The sequence below is a fragment of the Cervus canadensis genome, chromosome 12, assembly GCF_019320065.1.
Source record: "Cervus canadensis isolate Bull #8, Minnesota chromosome 12, ASM1932006v1, whole genome shotgun sequence".
In the NCBI taxonomy this organism is placed as follows: Eukaryota; Metazoa; Chordata; class Mammalia; order Artiodactyla; family Cervidae; genus Cervus; species Cervus canadensis.
The window spans coordinates 3,253,150-3,267,232 of record NC_057397.1 but is presented as its reverse complement, the minus strand read 5'-3'; the positions used below and the strand labels follow the sequence as shown (position 1 = coordinate 3,267,232).

Below are 14,083 nucleotides of genomic sequence, written 5' to 3'. Positions count from 1 at the left end.
AGACTTCAATCCACGTCCCCTGGCTCCAAATAACCATGTTCTTTTCAATGCCTGACACTCCACAGCGGAAATTTCAAGCATTGTCTACAGGAAAACATGTCATTTGGGTCTTAATTATTCCTAATATGTCTCTTTAGGGGGAGTAGACATTTGCTGTTTTGCCTGCCTAAGAATTTTTTTTTTTAATCTGATAAGAGATTTTTTACTTCCCTTTAGGATACTTCTCTGCTCTTGGGCTAAGGCTTGGTGAGATCATTAGTCAAGTTTTCGCACACTCCCCTGTCCCAGGCATGGACATGTGACTCAAGTTCTGCAATTTGTCTCTCTTTCCCCAGAGTTTGAAATTTAAGTTGAAAGGCAAAACGATGAGAGACAGCTGGAGCTAAAACATCCTAATTGTAAAGTCCAGAGACTATCCCCATGGAACCACATGCTGCAATGAATGCCGGTTGTCCCAACATAATTGCTAATAACACTTCCTTTCACTCTCCAAAGTGTCATGGTTGAAATGATGAATTATATAGCCACCCTAACTATCATCCCAGTTCCCACAGTCGGACGCCTTCTGAGGTCTGGACATCCCCTTCGATTAAGTAAGCTGCCTCATAGGTCGCCAATGAATTATTTTTGCATAAGCGAATCAAGTCTGTGTCTTGCTTGCAATAATAACAAAGACTTGAACTGTGTCTCTTGAGAAGACTCACCAATATTACCTTGTGTGGAAAAGGCCCTTAGTAATCACGCGACTAGGGTTTTAACAAATAATAATCAGACTCCTCTTCTAACAATACCCGTGCTTACTCAACGGGCTTGTGGACAGATGTCCACAGCAGCATGGACAGGAATCATTCTTGAAAGCACGGCTTCTCTTCATCTGGGTTGGCCCAGTTTCTTCCATCCCTCAGTGCAGAAGCAACAACCAACCCTGATGCTTCTTACAGAGCCATTCCTCGAAAGGATCAGCCAGCCTTGGTGAGTGAAAATGAACTGCATTCATTTTGATGAGGCAGGAATTTGTCCTTACTGGAAATGATGCCTATTCTAGATCTGATTTTGCTTTACCCATCTCTGATGCTCACCTACTCTGTGAACTTACCAGATACTTTGTGAACTGGTCTGGTGTCTCAAACTAATGAACAATTGCTGCTGCAATGAGACAGTTCAGTGCAGGGAGGCCTTTGAGATTTACTGCTTTATAATGAACCTAGTTGCCCCGAAGCAAGTACTGCTGTGCTGTGCTTAGTCGCCTCAGCTGGGCCCAACTCTTTGCACCCCCATGGACTGTAGCCCGCCAGGCTCCTCTGTCCATGGGAGTCTCCAGGCAAGAATACTGGAGTGGGTGGCCATGACCTCCTCCAGGGGATCTTCCCAACCCAGGATCAAACCCAGGTCTCTCACAAAGTGGACAGATTCTTTACCATCTGAGCCGCCAGGGAGGTCCATATAAAGGGGGAGGGGTCCTATTGATAGCTCAACCTTGGCAGCAGCATGGAGACAACATTTTGTAAGGATGGGAGGTTTATTGTGTGTGTGATATATGCTCTGATTCATATCTTTGGTACGACTTCTCTCATTAACAGTAAAATGAGGTAGGGACCACTAAAGGAGCAATATGGAAATAATACAGTTCTAATTTTCCTAAAGATTTGCTTTACAAATTTTGGCTTTCCCATCCTTCAATGGAGGCTTCTGTTGTTTAGAAGTCTCTCTACCTGTTTCAGTCAGGATCCCAAAAGACACATCACATGTAGACAGAGATAGTTCTAGTTGAGCTTATTTATAAGACAACATTTACACTACTGTAGGCAAAGTATAGTAGAGCCATAGGGGACAGTGATGGAGCTCAGAGCCAACAGCACTAGAGCTTTCATCACCAGTAAGCTCAAGGAAGCAATGGGATGAAAACGGGGAGACTAACCCCTGCAGAATCAACCATTTTGAGAGGAGCCATGACTTTCTGCTGAGAGACAGTCAGCCAGAGGCAATCTCAGAGGAATGGAGCCAGACAAGAAAACAGACCTCTCTTATGGGACTCATTGCCCAAACCCAGAAGAAGTTCAAAGGCATTAGAGCCTTTGGTATATGCAACCCATTAGGGCATAGATCAGTCTAGAGAACAGTTGCTTGTAACTAGAGAGACAAACAGGAGGTATTCAGCCTGGGGCCCAAATAAAGAATGCAGAAAACTGTTATAATTATTCATTAACTAGGAGTCAGTATTTTTTTAAGTCAGTTGTATTTCTATATACCAGTAATAAGCAAGCAAAAACTAAATAGAAGCATGTAAGTATATATAATAACTAAACAACTTCAAATACATAGAAATAAATCTAGTTAAAAATGGAAGATACCTCTGCACACAAAACTACAAAGATTTATTGAGATAATCTAAAGAAGACTCAATCTCAAAAATGACAGAATGATCTCTGTGTGTTTCCAAGTCAAGCCATTCAATATTACAGTAATCCAAGTCTATGCCCCGACCAGCAACGCTGAAGAGGCTGAAGTTGAACGGTTCTATGAAAACCTACAAGACCTTTTAGAACTAATACCCAAAAAAGATGTCCTTTTCATAGGGGACAGTAATGCAAAAGTAGGAAGTCAAGAAACACCTGGAGTAACAGACAAATTTGGCCTTGGAGTACAGAATGAAGCAGGGCAAAGCTTAATAGAGTTTTGCCAAGAGAACGCACTGGTCATAGCAAACACTCTCTTCCAACAACACAAGAGAAAACTCTACACATGGACATCACCAGATGGTCAGCACCGAAATCATATTGATTTTATTCTTTGCAGCGAAAGATGGAGATGCTCTATACAGTCAGCAAAAACAAGACTGGGAGCTGACTGTGGCTCAGATCATGAACTCCTTATTTCCAAATTCAGACTTAAATTGAAGAAATTAGGGAAAACCACTAGACCATTCAGGTATGACCTAAATCAAATCCCTTATGACTATACAGTGGAAGTGACAAATAGATTTAAGGGACTAACTAGATCTGATAGAGAGCCATAGATGAACTATGGACAGAGGTTCATGACATTGTATAGGAAACAGGGATCAAGACCATCCCCATGGAAAACAAATGCAAAAAAGCAAAATGGCTGTCTGAGGAAGCCTTACAAATATCTGTGAAAAAAAGAGAAGTGAAAAGCAAAGGAGAAAAGGAAAGATATACTCACTAGAATGCAGAGTTCCAAAGAATAGCCAGGAGAGATAAGAAAGCCTTCCTCAGTGATCAATGCAAAGAAATAGAGGAAAACAATAGAATGGGAAAGACTAGAGATCTCTTCAAGAAAATTAGAGATAACAAGGGAACATTTCATGCAAAAATGGGCTCAATAAAGGACAGAAATGGTATGGACCTAACAGAAGCAGAAGATATTAAGAAGAGGTGGCAAGAATACACAGAAGAACTGTACAAAAAAGATCTTCATGACCCAGATAATCATGATGGTGTGAGCACTCACCTAGAGCCAGACATCCTGGAGTGTGAAGTCAAGTGGGCCTTAGAAAGCATCACTATGAACAAAGCTAGTGGAGGTGATGGAAGTTCAGCTGAGCTATTTCAAATCCTAAGAGATGATGCTGTGAAAGTGCTGCACTCAATAAGCCAGCAAATTTGGAAAGCTCAGCAGAGGCCACAGGACTGGAAAAGGTCAGTTTTCATTCCAATCCCAAAGAAAGGCAATCCCAAAGAATGCTCAAACGACCACACAATTGCACTCATCTCACATGCTAGCAAAGTAATTCTCAAAATTTTCCAAGCCAGACTGCAACAACACGTGAACTGTGAACTTCCAGATGCTCAAGCTGGTTTTAGAAAAGGCAGAGGAACAAGAGATCAAATTGCCAACATCTGCTGGATCATCGCTAAAGCAAAAAGAGAGTTCCAGAAGAACATCTATTTCTGCTTTATTGACTATGCCAAAGCCTTTGACTGTGTGAATCACAGCAAACTGTGGAAAATTCTGAAAGAAATGGGAATACCAGACCATCTGATCTGCCTCTTGAGAAATCCATATGCAGGTCAGGAAGCAACAGTTAGAACTGGACATGGAACAACAGACTGGTTCCAAACAGGAAAAGGAGTACGTCAAGGCTGTATATTGTCACCCTGCTTATTTAACTTATGTGCAGAGTACATCATGAGAAACGCTGGGCTGGGAGAAGCACAAGCTGGAATCAAGATTGCCGGGAGAAATATCAATAACCTCAGATATGCAGACGACACCACCATAATGGCAGAAAGTGAAGAGGAACTAAAGAGTCTCTTGATGAGAGTGAAAGAGGAGAGTGAAAAAGTTCGCTTAAAGCTCAACATTCAGAAAACTAAGATCATGACATCTGGTCCCATCACTTCATGGCAAATAGATGGGGAAAGAGTGGAAATAGTGTCAGACTTTATTTTTTGGGCTCCAAAATCACTGCAGATGGTGACTGCAGCCATGAAATTAAAAGACGCTTGCCCCTTGGAAGAAAAGGTGTGCCCAACCTAGATAGCATATTAAAAAGCAGAAACATTACTTTGCCAACAAAGGTCCATCTAGTTAAGACGATGTTTTTTCCAGTAGTTGTGTATGGATGTGAGAGTTGGACTATAAAGAAAGCTGAGTGCTCAAGAATTGATGCTTTTGAACTGTGGTGTTGGAGAAGACTCTTGAGAGTCCCTTGGACTGCAAGGAGATCCAACCAGTCCATCCTAAAGGAGATCAGTCCTAAGTATTCATTGGAAGGACTGATGTTGAAGCTGAAACTCCAATACTTTGGCCACCTGATGTGAAGAACTGACTCATTTGAAAAGATCCTGATGCTGGGAAAGATTGAAAGCAGGAGAAGAAGGGGATGACAGAGGATGAGATGGTTGGATGGCATCACAGACTAAATGGACATGAGTTTGAGTAAATTCCGGGAGTTGCTGATGGACAGGGAGGCCTGGCGTGCTGTAGTCCATGGGATCACAAAGAGTTGGATATGGCTGAGTGACTAAACTGAACTGAAAGAAGACCCCAAAGAATGGAGGAATATATACTTGACTCTCAAACAACTCAGTGGTTAGGGCTGCCAGCCTCTTGCACAGTGACAATCCCTGTGTAGCTACAGTGGTCCCTCCATATCCACAGCTCTGCATCTGTGGCTATAGCCAATATATACATACAACGTATAGCCAATATATACAATGGATATAGTACTACAGTACAACTCCAGATCATGTAGTGCTGTAACACATATTCATTAAGAAAAATCCACATGTAAGTAGCCTCCCACAGTTCAAATCTATGTTGTTCAACAGTCAACTGTTTCATGTCCAAGGTTTGAAAGAATTAACACCATTAAGCTAATATTGCATTACCGATAGTTGATCTATGGATTTCATGCTATTCTAGTAAGAATTTCAAAAATTTTTAATGGAAATTTCAAGCTGATTCTCTCATTTACGTGGAAATGCAAAGAGACAAAAAATAGGCAAGGTGGTCTTAAAAAAGAAGAACAAAGTTGAAGGATTTATGCTACCCAATATAAATGCTTCTTATAAAGCTACATTAATTAAGACAGTGTGGCCTTGGGGCAAGGGCAGACAAATATATCAGTGGGCCTGAAGAGAGTCCAGAAATAGACCCAGTCAAATAAGGACACTTCATTTATGACACAGGTGACACTGCAGAGGAGTGACTAATGGACAATCTTTTCAATAAATAGTGCTGCATCCACTGGAGTTCACATGGGAAAAAAACTAATTCTGACCCCTATTTTGTCACCCAAAGAAAAATCAATTCTATGAGGTTTTTAGATCCAAATGTAAGAGCTTAAGAGAAAAGCTTCTAATTAACTGGAAGGGGATGATGGACCTAAATGTAAAAATGCAAAAGTATAAAACTTCTAGAGGAAACCATTGCAAAGTATCTGTATCACCTTGGGTTTAGTGATGAGTTTTCAGATTCAATACCAAACATTATTGTAAAATTGAAAAGTTAACTTTATCAGGAAAGAAAAATGGATGCATTGGACTTTATTAAAATTGAAAAGCTTAGCTATATGAAAGACAATGTTGAGAGAATGAAAAGAGAAGCCACATAGTTGGAGAACATAATGAAAGTCATTTATCTGATAAAGTACTTCTGTGCAGAACAGGGTGCAATTTATGCTCCAGAGCTCCCTCCAGGATGAGACTCGGGGTCCTGGGCCCACATTCTTGCTTAGCTTCTGTCTCTGACCCAGAGCTTTCCGCATACTTCTTCCCTCACTTCCTTATTGGTTTCTCCTAAGAGCACCCCTTAATGAATTATTAATATTTGTCCAAGAATTCTTGTCTCTTGCTCCTAGGAAACTTGACTATGACAGGTTTCAAACTGGAAGCCACCTCTGATGATTAATTTCATGTGTCAATTTGACTGGACTGAGAGATATGCAGGAAGCTACTGGCCTTACTTCTGGGTGGGTCTGTAGGGTGTCTGTGAACCGTGGCAGCATTTGAATTGGCAGACTGGGTAATGATGGTCCTCACCAATGTGAGTGGGCCTCATGAGTTAGTTGAAGGCCTCAGTGGAACAAGAAAGATGTCATCAGCACTCTTAGGTCTTGGGCCTTCAGACTTGCAGGGAGACTTACAGCACCAGCTCCCTGATCCAATTCTCCGATTTTGGGGCTCAAACGGGGACTTACTCCCTCCGCTCCCCTGATTCTCAGATTTGATCTGAATTATACCACTGGCTTTCTTGGTTCTTCCCAGCTTGCAGATAGCAGATCCTGCGACTTCGTGGTCTCCATAATCAGGTGAACTGATTCCTATAAATAAATTTCCTCTTCCTATCTATCTATCAATTATCTTTCTCTCCCTTTCCTATCAGTTTTGGTTTTCTTCTGGAGAACCCTAATACACTCCTCAAATGTCCATTATAGAAAAGTAGATCAATAAATCATGTTATGCCCGCATGTGTGTGCTCAGTCATTCAGTCGTGTCCGACTCTTTGCGACCCTATGGACTGTAGCCTGCCAGGCTCCTCTGTCCATGGGATTTTCCAGGCAATAATACCAGAGTGAGTTGCCATTTCCTCCTCCAGGGGATCTTCCTGACCCAGGGAATCTTCCCAATCCAGGGATCAAACCCACATCTCTTGGATTAGTAAGCAGATTCTTTATTACTGAGCCATCTGGGAAGATCCTTATGCCCCTACAATGCGAAGCAAGAGACACTCATGGGAATGAATGGACTGTGGCTACATGCATCCACATAGGTGAAACTCACACAGTTAGATGGTTCCTAATATTTTTATTGAATTGGGCAAAGTGTGTTTATATATTTAACCTGAGTTTCACCTGGGATTTCTCTCACTACAGAGTGAAAACAGACCACCAGTCAGTAATTTCAATCTCTCCCATGACCAGGATTTCCAGCCGGTTCTGAGAGGGCAGTGAGGGACAGAGTCACCCAGATGTTATAAGCCTGGACCTCTCAGTTGCTTTACTCATTGTGGTTTTATCTTTCTCGTGCTTGGAATCCCATGGCCAAAACCTGCCAATGGCTGATGAAGGAAGTCATCTATCCCCGAAGTAACTGGCAGCTTCCACAAAGCTGTTAGGTGTTCTCTGCATACCAGGAAAACCTGGAACCCCACTGTGGTGCTCTTAAAGCAGACCTGCTTCATGCTTCCAAGATCTCAAATTCTTGGGGCACTAACTCCCATAACCCTCAGATCAGTCCAGAAGACATAGGGATTAGCCGAAGGTCTGCCGACTGTCACACCCCCTCTCTAACTCAGGAGCGTTGTCATAGAACCAAATGTGTGTTTATAGTTGCTCTTCTTTCAGGCCAAGCAGCTCCTCAATTATTCCTCAGACCCATTGGTAAATAGATCCCACGAGGACCCTCTGCTCAGCCAGCCTTTCACCCTTTCATCTAATTTGATTATAAGATGAGTGAATTCTCTCCAGACTTTACTTCAAAGGAAACGATTGCCTGTGGTCATTTTTAAATCCCAGAATTCTTTGGTGGAGATGCTTTCTTTTCTGTAGCCTCGAACGTGCTCCAAAGTCAACGGTGATGTCAGTTCCCTGTGACTGGCTGAGATGAAGTCAGCCGCATCCCGCCCTCAGATGTTCTTCCAAATTTCAAGTTGTGAAAAGAAATTGCTTCTTTCTTACAAATATGTTTTCCCTGGCTTTATTATTTTTTTTAAACCCACATGCTTCATGCTGGAAATGTGAAAAACACACATTTTGTCAAGAAAAAATTTAAATCACCCCAAAGCTTACAGCTAACTGCTGTTATCACATCCCTAGGGTTCTGACTTAGAGTGAACTGAAAAATAAGCACATTTCTGGACAGGAAGTCAAGAGGAAATGTGAGCCCGGGCATGGGGTGATTAGTTTCTGCTCATTTCGTGGTGATTTTCTGCTTTCCTTTCAATGCCTACTTGCTTGGAGGGAAATTTTTCCTTGACAGCTAAAGCCACGTGCTCCCTTGTTCATCTCCAGTGGCAGAGTGAGGAGAGTCCGTTTTTGTTTTCCCATGGTAGTCTTCTGGAGTTTGAATGGGTTCATTCAGTTCTGTGCAAAGGAAGAGCTATATGCCTATAGCTCAGTTCACCATATTTACTTTGCAGGAGTTCTGTGAGCTTGAAGATGGTACAGGTGAAGGTGATACATTCTGGGAAGTTATTAACTATTAGATATAATCATCAACACATGCACTGCATCATCATTACCCCAGTGACTGGATTCACCAATGTATGTGTTCTTTGTCCTCTCGCAAGATTCATTACAAGTAAACGTTAACATCAGGTAAGAAGAAAGGATAAAATCTCAACAAGAGAGATGAGAGGAAAGGGGAGAGATTGTAGCCAAAGAGGCTGAGTCAGTTTGCATACTGATGGGTTTGGGGATAAAGAGAAGGAAAAGCTAGATGGCCTGGGAGCTTGAAGGAGATTTGGGAATGGGGGAGGGGTGACATGAGAGAGAGTCTGGAGCAGATGCAAAATCTGAATGCACAGGGGTTCAAGGAAGATTTAGGAATGGCTGATGGGAATTACACATTGGGTCCTGGTCAAAGTTCCTCACTGGTGCTGAAGCTGAAGCTCCAATACTTTGGCCGCCTGAAGTGAAGAGCCAGCTCATTGGGAAAGACCCTGATGCTGGTCAGGAAAGGCTGAGGACAGGAGGTGAAGAGGGCGACAGAGGATGAGACAGTTGGATGGCATCAGTGACTCAATGGACGTGAGTTTGAGAAAACTCCAGGTGATAGTGAAGGACAGGGAAGCCTGGTGTGCTGCAGTCCATGGGATTGCAAAGAGCCAGACACCACTTAGTGATTGAATAACAACAACGTTCCTCAAAAGAAATAAGAAAATTTGTCACTGCTTTCTTTTTAAGATTTTTTTTTTGATGTGGACCATTTTTAAAATCTTTATAGGATTTGTTACAATATTGCTTCTGTTTTATGGTTTTTTGTTTTTTTGGCCACAGGCATGTGAAATCTTAGCTCCTTGACCAGGGATTGAACCTGCACTCGCTGCCTTGACAGGTGAAGCCTTAACCACTGGAGCACCGGGAAGTCACTGCCATTGCTTTTTGAAAATATTTCATGGCTGGACTGGGCTCCCTTCACTGTGACCACATATAGGAGCTGGACCATGTGGGACACAGATCCTACTCCGATGATAGCATAATTTGCACACAATCTGTCCTTTCCAACGGAGTGTGAGATCCTGGAAAGTAAAGTGTAACTTTGTCTGATGGATAATGTTTAGCACAAAGTCTGTCATAATGCAGGTGCTGAGCTAGTCTTTGCAGAATTGAATTAGAGTAGAGACGAAGGGAAGGAATGGTGACTTAGATTTATTTAGCATCCACAATATTCCAAGTACTCTATGCACAGATTTGAGAGAAGTTCAGAGAGATCAATGGCCTTGCCTAGGTTTATAACTTTTGAGTGAGGCAAGTGAACGTGAAAGTCGCTCAATGGTGTCCAACACTTTGCGACCCCATGGAATTCTCCAGGCCAGAACACTGGAGTGGGTAGCCTTTCCCTTCTCCAGGGGATCTTCCCAACCCAGGGACTGAACCCGGGTCTCCTGCATTCCAGGCAGATTCTTTACCAGCTGAGCAATCAGGCCAGCACTCAAATTCAGGTCTTTGTGACTGAGGATCATTATTCCATGTGGACCAAAGGAAACTCCTCTTCTAAGCTGGAAGGAGGGGAGACGGAGTGCTGATAAGTGAGTGCTGAAGGAGCGCTGATGAGAGAGCAGCAACTATTTTTCCAGTTATGTGTTAAGTTCTGCTATGTTCCAGGGTCTGCTGGAGTATATGACCTGTCATGGGCTCTACATGGACATCTAGTCCATGAATCCATTAATGAGCAAACAAATGAAATAAAGGTGGCCAGAGACCAAGGGGAGTATCCAGGAATAGGAAAGAAGAGAAAAGATAGCACAGGGAAAGAAGCATATGGCAGTGAGGGAACTGGAAAAGATAAGAATAGGTACTGAGAACAGAGGACTCAGAGAGGGTCAGAGCAGAGACATGCCCAAGACGGAGATAAGGAAGACGAAAGGGATGAGAACATTTAGAAATCTTGTGGGAAGGCAGAGGATCCAGGGGAAGAGCTCAGGAAAGAAGAGGGGAGAGAGGGGAGCTGAGAAGAACCCTGAGCCGCTGAGGGACAAGCGGTGGGGACAGAGGCATCTTCTCAACCTGGGGAATCATCCCAAACCCCTTTGGGCAGTGTGCTCATGTTTCAGGCAGGATCCAAACGTCTGTCTGGAAGGATCTGGTGGGAGAAGATGCTGGGGAAACACACACACTAAATAAGGGTGAAAACACCACCAATGTAGATGTAATGATTTTCCAGGAACAATCAATGCAGAGACATCTATCTGCCCCCTAACACATGCCTGAGTGTTCTCTCCACCTCCCTCTGCCCTCACACGGCTGGACCTTAAAATCCCAGTTCCAGGGTCCCCCCTTCCATGCTCACAACCTGCACTGTGATATCTCTTGCTGCATAAAATGATCCCATTTGCTCTCAACAGCTGGGAGAGCAGAGCGCGTGATGCATGTCAACTGGGATTGGGGGCGGCATCCCTCAGCTGGAAGGATGGAGGACAAGTGTGCAGGTATCCATGGAAAGTACCCTCTGAGAAGTAGGGACGAAGGTTCCAGAAAGGCTGAGCTCCTGATGAAGATGTAGTGAGCAGCTGAGTGGTGAGGACTGGCAGTGCCGGGGCTGTGCACATCACTGCACGTATCTAAGCCAGCACCCTGATGTCTAACAGGAGGGTTGCCCTCCTACGGGCAGCAACGCTGGGTGGCTTGGCGTCCTGGGCAGGGGGACCCATAACAGCAAGCCCAGCGCAGGCTTTCAGAGCTGCCTGGGGAGGCTCCTTACGCAGGACCTCCAAAGAGGTTCACAAGCCTAGGCTGTGCCAGCGGACCATCCTGCACTTGTTCGTCCAATTCACACCTTGAATTGGACGATTCAAGGTCCAATTCACACAATCTCCTTCTTCCAGTCTCTCATTCATTCTCTCATTCATTCATCAAGGGCTGTGTGACGACTTACTGTGTCCAGCAACAGTACAAGACACAGGGATCCAGAGGTCAACACAAAAGGCCTCTATTCTAGGGAAGTAAAGGCTGGATGAAGAGACAAAAATTAGCAATTATGATACATTCTTTTATTTTATGTTGTATTATATTGTGTCAAATTATGTTGTATTACATTCCATTATTTATTCGTCAAATGTTACGTCAGGTGTTCAACTAAACATCGGGGATGCCACAGTGAACAAAACACAGTTCTCAACTTCATCGATCTTTTATTCTAGTGGGGAAAACAGCGATAAAAATACCAAGTTGAGTATGATAACTATATGATATCTATATGACTAGCAGCTCTTTGACCTTTTGCACCTGTTATATAAATTTTGATATTAATAAACTCTGCCTGCATGTCTCAACTTCTTCTTGTGTCTCGAATCCGTCCTGAGATTGCTAGATGTGGCAGAATCTAGCAGCATTGCTTTTGGGACGGCTCAAAAGCCCTCTCTCGAGTCTGGAATACATCTTCTCTCTTTGGGTGAGAGGGATGCCAGGGGAAAGAAATAATCATTACATTCTGAGTCAGATGGAGACTGTATATCTTATTAATAACCGAGACGAATTGTGTACACCCTCAAAGCTGGATTGATAATGATGCATCAAACTTTGTTACCGAAACCTCAGAAAGCTGATGTGGGTCACAGGGAGCTATTTTGCACAAGATTTGTCACCTTGATCTGAACGGGAAACGAATTACTAAATATAAAATGCTGTTTTGCTGTGATTCATAACTCTTTCAAGCTGACAGACATCGTAAAAGGATATAATCTTTTCCCTCTTTCTAAAAAATGAAGTCAAGGGATCTGCTTCTCCATTTCTTATCAACCTGAAGAGGGATCAGAGAGAACACCTACAAGCCAACCACAAGAAATAGGTTTGTCTTTTCTGCTTTCTGACAGTGTTCATACAGAGGAGAAAGACTGTAATCTGTGCGCCCCACTTCTAGGAAATGATAGCTCCAAAATATAATTATCTTTACTGTAGGATGATGCAACTGGGTTTTTTCCTCCCCACAAGACGGACTCATGATTATACTTGAAAATAAGAACATATTGCAACCCCTCCTTGTCCTCAAATACCTCTCGTACGTAATTGTAGCCTTTACAGATGACTTTCTGTTTATTTAAGCATTTTTGATTAAATTTATGCAAATGTCATGGCATTCCCTGAGGTCTCTTAGGATGAAAAATACAGAACCATGAGTGGGGAAGCTCAAAAGGTTTTCAATAGCCAGAAAACCAGAAGCTGAAGCTTAGATCTTAGTCTGCATGTGCCCTGCAGTGAATAGAATGCATAAGCATCTTATTATGACTCAGAGACGTGTACATCCTGAAGACTTCCTAGTGACAGAAGGATTTGTAACTAAATATTTACGCACAGTGGATTTGATACTGCCCAGGGCAGTGGCTGCCAGCCCAAGTTCATGGTAGACAAACCCTTGTTAGAATTCTGGCTCTGTAACTTACTTACTCATGACCTTGGGCACTTAACTATTTCAAGCCTCTGGTGGCATGTGTGTGTCTACGTGTGCATGTGTGTTTCATTTGAAAGCAAACATAAAATAATATTTGCCCCACAGAGTTACTTTAAGTACTGAATGAGATCATTAATATCATTTAATACATGACAGTACATAATCTTTATCATGGAACAGGAAAAAGTGATCAAATTTACATTATTGTTGCTAATACAAGATGCAAATTATTTTAAGTAAAATGCTGTTTCATTGGGCTTCCCCTGTGGCTCAACTGGTAAAGAATCTGCCTGCAATGCGGAAGACCTGGGTTCGATATCTGGGTTGGGAAGATCCCTTGGAGAAGGGAATAGTTACCCATTCCAGTATTCTGTCCTGGAGAATTCCATGAACTTTATAGTCCATGGGGTCACAAAGAGTCAGACACGACTGAGCGACTTTCACCAAACCAAGTTGGTAGATGCTAAAATAAAATCTCTAGTGATGTCAAACTTTCTCTCTCGACTTTGCCTCTTCAGCTGAATTGTACATGTTTTCTTATCCACAAGTTCTCCCACCACGAAAATTTCAGGAATGCAACCTACATGAGTGTGGATGGTAGAAAAGACCCTTAAGATCTCATGGATTCCCAGTTTATGTTTTCAATCCCTATTCCCTCAGCTTTTGGGACCGCAATCTCCGGGCTGGATTTGTAGCCCTGGGACTCTCTCTCCTCATTCTCACTGCACTCATGCTTCTCTGCTTACCCGCTCAAGGGTGATGAGTCACAGGATGCTACTCTTGGACTTCTTATACTTGCAGGCATACTAAGTCACTTCAGTCATGTCCGACTCTTTGCGACCCCATGGACTGTAACCCACCAGGTTCCTCTGTCCATGGAATTCTCCAGGCAAGGATACTGGAGTGGGGTGTTGTGCCCTCTTCCACGGGATCTTCCCAACCCAGGGACTGAACCCGTGTCTCTTACATCTCCTGCGTTGGCAGGCAGGTTCTTTACCGCTAGCACCGCT

The 14,083-nt window shown here is 43.1% G+C and overlaps 1 long non-coding RNA gene across 1 annotated transcript in view; it reads left to right on the top strand.

The window, feature by feature from the left end:
* Positions 1-650: 650 nt before the first annotated feature.
* Positions 651-14,083, top strand: part of LOC122451164 — a 29,900-nt gene continuing 16,467 nt past the window's right edge. Inside the window, exon 1 of the long non-coding RNA XR_006272324.1 lies at positions 651-972. This is a non-coding gene — a long non-coding RNA (uncharacterized LOC122451164). The remainder of the gene's footprint in view (positions 973-14,083) is intronic.